Genomic DNA, 7426 nt, shown 5'->3' on the forward strand with positions numbered 1-7426 from the left:
AAATTTGCTCTTTCCAAGACAAAAAATAAGAAAAAGTTGTAAAAAATGTAAATATGTGAGAGTGCAGCTTTAACGCTCCGGGCTATTCATAAATATCTCTCCCCAAACAGATCATTAATCCATCAAGCCGATGTTTAAAGCCCAATTTGGTTATTGAGTTTCTAGATAACGGGCAGGTGCCTTTTAATTATCCTTATCTTGTTCCCAGAATTTCACTTAATTATATATAACTTTATTCATTTATTATCTCTCAGCATGGAATAATATATAATTATCTTAAATCACGTGTGTCTGTCTGTTTGTCGGCCTTACTAATTATATATGTATACATGTTTGTATATATATAAATTATAACAAACTATAATAGTTACTGTTTTAATTGAGACTATTATATGTCCAGCTCGTTCAAATTTCATACTTATCATCTTATCATTGTATATACATCAATGATTATATTGTTTAACAATTCATGTCATGTAATTAATATGAACACGCGTGTGATCAAATTACTTAATAAATGGTGACTCAGAGAAACGCAACATAATTCAATTCCGTGCACGATGTAAAAATGGTGCAGTTTATAAAAATAGATACGCACATGTATACTATGATGTATCCATAAAGTCTTGTCGACATATTTTATGTAGACCTGCGAACTCGGGGCACGACATGTCACAGTATTTATGTCGACTTGTTGACTTATAAATTAGATATGTCGCCTTGGGAGATAAGTCGGCATAATTATTGCGACAGGTCGTATTCTAGCTCGCAAGTCGACAGAAAACAATTCGACTTCATTTTTTGTCGACTTGCGAGTTATAACTAGATAAGTCGACATAATTATTGCCACCAATGTTTGTTTGTAAACTCAAATCTATGGAGACAAGACACTAGATGGTCATAAATCGGCAAATACCGTATTAGCCTCGAATTATCAATACGAGCTAGTATGTGACAGATTTTACATTATTTTACTCGATTAAAATAATTTACCGACGCTATTTTTAAATTTACTGAGATTTACGCGGTAAACACACCCAGTAAATGTCGCATTGGAAAATATGCAAAAACTGCGTAAGAACATGCATGTGTCGTTAGTGATACATCAATAAGTTGTACACATTGATATCATTACAAATTTATGGAAGTTTTTGACATTTTTTCTCATTTTCTTACAATGGCATCCACTGGCGTCCGTCCAAGTAGTATGCTGACATCATTTTTAAATGTTTTATGAGTCACCCCCCCCCCCCCCGAACTCCCCACCCCCAAAGAGAGAGAGAGAGAGAGAGAGAGAGAGAGAGAGAGAGAGAGAGAGTAAAACTGAAAGCCAAAACGGACTACAAACACTTTTTAGGCCTTCAAATAGTGCAAAATTGGTGATTTCGGGTTAAACTTTAGTTGAAATAAAAAATAGAATTAAAGTTGCACTCACTTTTATCTTTATGAATGTGTTTTTAAATCATTTATTTTACATAGTAGGGTCACCTGGTTTCAAAATATCACATTTTGACGTTTTTAACAAACACAACAGCCAGATTTATTTGACATTATGTACTTGATCACATGAAATCTTACTCATTGACATAAAATGTCTTAAACTTATTCTTAAAAAACGCAATATTATTTACTTCCATGATGCTTTAAGAGATAAAATGCTGAAACATTAGGTTGAGTACTAAAATATGATAGACTATGAACTATCTCATAAATGTGTTTTTGTGTAGCATGGGCAAATCGCCTAATGTATTTGAAATGCACACTTACACTTCAATCTCCATTATACGTGACACTCTTATTCAAAATTAATACATACATTCGAACCCCGTTGGCTCGAACTCGCCTGGCTCGAATTCATCGTTGGCTCGAACTAGATGTAAAGGACCGATTTCTTGATATTGCAGGTAAACTGTCCCGCTTGGCTCGAATTTTCCGAGCTTCGAGGTATTTTTACCGGTCCCTGGAAGTTCGAACCATCGGGGTTTGACTGTACACATACAGTTTTGAGTGATAAACCTTTACCTGATTGCTAAATAATGCATTTATTGAAAAAATAATTACTGATAACAAGATTGTAACCGTGCATTTAATAGCATAAAACGCAAAAATATTAAATGATTGGTGAATGCTAAAAGATTTACTGTGGTCTACTATAGTCTAATAAGGTAGAAATACCGTCTTTCATACTTATTTCTTTCAAATTAAACTCACTATCCTTCGTAAGAACCACTGTTTTCGACAATTATTCATTATTTTGTAATATTAAAACAATTGTATTAATTGTGGTTAATCTTATTTGGGAGTAAGAGTGCATCTTTAAGCAGCTGACCTTATCATTTAGGCCCAAAATGGTTTAGTTAGGGTTACATCCTTTTCAAAAACAGGTAGGGTAGGTAGGCTTAATAATTTTTCCTATCATGCTTTATATAAGAATGTTGTATTCATTATTGGCGAATGGTTATAAAGTAATACTTTGTACAGTCGAAACCCGTTGGATCGACATCGCTTGACTCGATATCCTCGTTGGCTCAAACTTTGGATAAAGGACCGATTGTGTTTTTTTAATCTACGTAATCATTCCCGGTTGGCTCGATATTTGCGACGCTCGAAGTGTTTTGGCCGGTCCCTGGAATATCGAGCCAACGGGTTTCGCATGTATAAAGAGTTAAAGGTTTTAAACTACATATTAAACATATTTTTATATTATATTTTATATTGTTTGTTACCAACTTACTATACAAACGGTGGGGTCGGTGCCTATTTCGTAGGTAGAGTCGGGCTACCCGAACCATATGTATTTTTTAAGGCCCTAATAAGTTTATTCCACCCCAACTTCCACGAAGAGGTCATGTGTTTTTGATAACAATCATGCCCATCTTTTATCATAATTTCGGGCTCGTGCCCTCTCTGCCAATCATCAATACACTCGATCACTCATCTAAAATGATTTGCTAATTGGCTTTCATGAAGTCATTAATCAGTCAATAGTGAATTGACCAACGGCTGCTATAGCGCCATTGCCGCCTCTGTGGATTTGTGAAATATTGGCATCATACATGTATAATATGTTATATTGTGCAGTGCGGAATATTAAAAGTATTTAAAGCTAATTCAACAACTCAAAAGAATCCACTTATTATCGTTTCTTATATGATTAGGTATGTACTATCTGAGTTTTAAAGTTGCATTCTCACAGATTGACAGTTTTGACATTTATTTTAGTTTGTTTTCTTAGAATCAGGTGATTTTGGTTTCAATGCCTTCAATTCTTTCATATACAATAACTCACAAAAGAACAGAACTCAATCGTTTGAGAGACTGCCGAATTTATTTTCTTAAAGAGTAAATTCATAGAACATAAATTTTCGAACGTAAATATGAAAAACTGCGAGCTGATCTTTTATCAGCAGTCTTGTATCACTGGTTACCAGACATTTACGCAAAAATTGGCTCATTTGAAGACAAAAAAATAAAAATAAAGTTGTCAAAACGGTCAATATGTGAAAGTGCAGCTCTAAATATAAAAAATAACGTTTTTTTTAATTATTATCAATATTTAGTATAAGCTTTCCGGTAAGTCAGAAAAAATGTATTAGTGAAATAAAAATGATATTTCTCTGTTTCAATCAGTGATATTTCATGGCTTTGAACTTTAGCCCGCTTAACGTCGAAATCAAACGTCATCGCGCGAAGGGTTGGAACCCAATTCCAATGACATCAATGCCAAACTTATAAAGTGACGTTCTTGTACAAGTTGGAGCGCTTTTCTTTGAATGCTCAATTAAGTCATTTTATATCCTGTGTATGCATATAAGTAAAGTGTTGTTGTTTTTTTTCAATATAATATCGCATACAAATTCATCTCTTGAACACCAAAAATAAATAGTTCACTGTTCGCTACGCCACTCGTGAAACATAGTGAAACAAACAATTATCCTCTACACCCGTCCGATATGCTTACAGAATGGTCACCAACAAATATTACATTCACCATCGGGGGTGGGGGTTGGGGTTGGGGCGGGGTTCGAGTCCACATATGTTAAAGCAATTTTTTGGAGTCTGCATTCTTTACGAGCTCTTGTTCGATATGTTTCAGAATAGTCACCAACAAATATTACCTCCACCATAGGGAGTTGGGGTGGGGTGGGGCGGAAATCGGATCTGCAGCGTCTGTTAAAGCGATCTTTTTTAGTCTGCACACTTTACGTGCTCCCGTTCGATATGTTTCAGAATAGTCACCAACAACATTACCTCCACCATCGGGGGCTTGTGTGGGGTGGGGCGAGTCTCGAGTCTGCATATATGTTAAAGCGATCGTTTTTAGTCTGCACATTTTACTTGCTCCCGTTCAATATGTTTCAGAATAGTTACCGACGAATTTAACTTCCACCAACGTCGTACTAATTGTAAATGTCCCATTATTTAGTCGTTTGTTCGTTTCCAGATGGATGGTCGCTGCACTGCTCTCCTAAGACTCCGTCTACCCGTCCGTCCGTACGAACATCGTCAATCACAGGGTATCTGCAAATTGTAAGTATTTAACTCATCATTTTAAAAACAAAAATACGTTTATAAAATTTTCAACATTTCTGTATTCAATATTTTTAAACTTTTGCGACGTTTAGTACAAACAATGATATATATATAACATTTTGAAAAATACTTATGTAAGATCATTATCTTTTTTTAAATATTCTTAAAATACGGTATAATCATGATATACATTTCGACTATCATGCTAATCCATCGGTGCACGTAAATAACGGTTAATTGACACAAATTTAAGGTCTCTCCAGGAAGACGACTAGTATCTTTTTAGTGGTGCGGCGGGGAATCGAAACTGCGACCTTGGATGTGTTACTACTAGAACAGGGATCCGATTTTGATTGCTGTTGTTGTTGTTGTTGTTGGGTTTACAAAGGTCTGCCCGCGCCCTATGGCTGCATTATGGCTTGACCCCGTCACATCCTCTAATATGACTGAAACATATTTTTGAGGCCAAAGGAGGAGTTTTATTCCCACCGTTTTGTGGGATATTCGCCAAACGAGAAATTTTGATCCCCAAATGCCGCGGGCCCTACGATGAATGACACCTAGAATGGTCCCAATTGATGCTGGGTGAGTGTGTAAGCTTATTTATACTCGCACTCGGGCCTTGCCCATTCGGCGAGTGCTCCGTTAAGATTGTTAGTCATTTTAGGTTTTTGGAGCAATGTGCACAGACAGAATGTAGCCCTTGTTAGAGCTACCCTGGTTCTTTAACGTGCACCAGTGTATAGCACTGTCACACGGGACCCCCATTTAACGTCCCTCCCGGAAGACGATTAGTTTTTTTTTAGTGATGCGACGGGGGATCGAACCTGCGACCCCTGGATTGATAGTCAAGTGTGTTATCTCAAGACCACGGATCCGCCCCCCCCCCCCCCCCCAATTGATGCCGAAAGGAACGCTGTTTGAATAGTAAAAGAAGCCCACGTGATCCAAACTGGCCAATGGCGGCCGGACCGGTGAAATGTTAATCAATCATCAAAGGACCGCCCTGACATAACAGAAGGACCGGTAAGGCGATACTCCCAGTGTTGGGCGGTCCGGCAGCCTTGACAATTTTACAATTTAATAATTATGTTTTAAAATTCCAAAAAGGATTAATAAATGTCGAAAATAAGGGTTCCTATGAAGGATACCGAGTTTGGTTTGAAAGAAATAAGCAGAAATGAGCATAAAACACGCTATTTCTACCTTATGAGACTATAGTAGATCACAGCAAATATAGTATAGCATTCACCAACCATTTAACATTTTTGCGCTTTCTATTATTAAATGCATATATAGTGAAATATAAACGTAAAAGCGTATTTAAGAGTCTAGATAAAGACAGTGGCTAGTTCAGCCTTAAAGACATCAACTGAGCCCGCTAATACAAAGCCCAGTGGAAGGCTGTTCCATTCCTTAATAGTTCGGGTGAGAAAGATTGCGCCGATAGCTTGTTGCACATTGTGATATCTTGATGTAGTGTGTTGATGTTTGTCGAGAGAGATGAGACTGTGGTAGAAGACGGTTGGTTGATGGCAACTAGGTCGTTTCAAAAGTAATATGGAAGATTAAGGCGGGAGAACTCTCTGTGTTTATTGAATTCGATTTATTTTAGGTATTGGATCATCTCAGTGACGCTTGATCGGTACTGGTACTTGTATTTGACAAAGCGTGCACCTCGACGTTGTACCATTTCCAGTTCGTTTATATCGTCGTTTTCGTATTAGTCCCAAACGGGGCCAGCATATTCCACGATGGGTCGAACAAGCGATTGGTTAGCGATTTCTTCATGCTAAAGAGACTGGTTGTGAAGGCGATAGACATAGTGGCTTATCTAATACACAAGTGGCTTAAAATATAAATGATTATTACAAGACAGCTATGGGGATATAATGTGTATGCAATTGATGGTGAAACAGTTATACTTAACAACTCAAATACAGTAAAACTGCGATCGCTCGAGGTCGCCAGGGACCGAGACAAAACCTCGAGGGAACCGATGTTTCGAGCGACCCGATTTTCAATTTTCCAGTTTGATATGAAATATCTTTCAGTGTATTTTAAGTTTGAAGTCGTCAAACAGACCGTTTACTAAGACACCGATTCTTTCCTGTAAAGGACGTGAGTGGTCTTGTTGGTGTCTTGGTATAAGTAATGGGTCCTTCATTCGATTTCTCAGGTGTTTGACAATTATTTTCTTTCATTTGGGTGTGACATTTTGAAAGTAAGGAACCCGATCTAGCTATCCCCCCAGTCATGGGTCCTTCACTAGATTGCTCAGGTGTTCGACAATTTGTAAGTTCTTTCTCATTTGCCATATTGCAAAACAAAGTGACAAGAAGGAATTCTATTCAGAGATTCCGATGTTGGATGGATATGGTAGTGTTTTAATCATATTTTTATTACTCATTTAAATTTCTCGCAATTAACTTCTCGCCATTAACTTGTCATAATTATCATCTCAAATGCCCATATCAACTAATATTGGTCATGCGTTAACAGTGAGAAACGGTTTTTCACACCTTATCAAATTGCCTTTTAACTGTCATTGCAATTTTTACAACTTGCGAAAATTTTAACACCTGGCAATTGTTTGTTTATTTTGGAACACGCGTTCGGAAAAAAGTGTGAAATTATTACCTCGAGGGAGCCATAAGGTTTTGTGCACGATTTGTGTACTTGGGACCGAAGATATTGCTCGACTGCTCGACATAATTAGGTTTCGAGGCAGCGTGGGTATATTTTATATGAAAATAGAAGGAAAAAAGTTCGGGACCAACCTCCGACCTCGAGGGAACGCCGGTTCTCGAGCGACCGCTTGTTCGAGGGAACGCAGTTTCACTGTACATTCAAAACATACATAATGTTGTAAGGTGGTTAGAGAACTCCCTTG

The sequence above is a fragment of the Mya arenaria genome, chromosome 8, assembly GCF_026914265.1.
Source record: "Mya arenaria isolate MELC-2E11 chromosome 8, ASM2691426v1".
Classification (NCBI taxonomy): Eukaryota; Metazoa; Mollusca; class Bivalvia; order Myida; family Myidae; genus Mya; species Mya arenaria.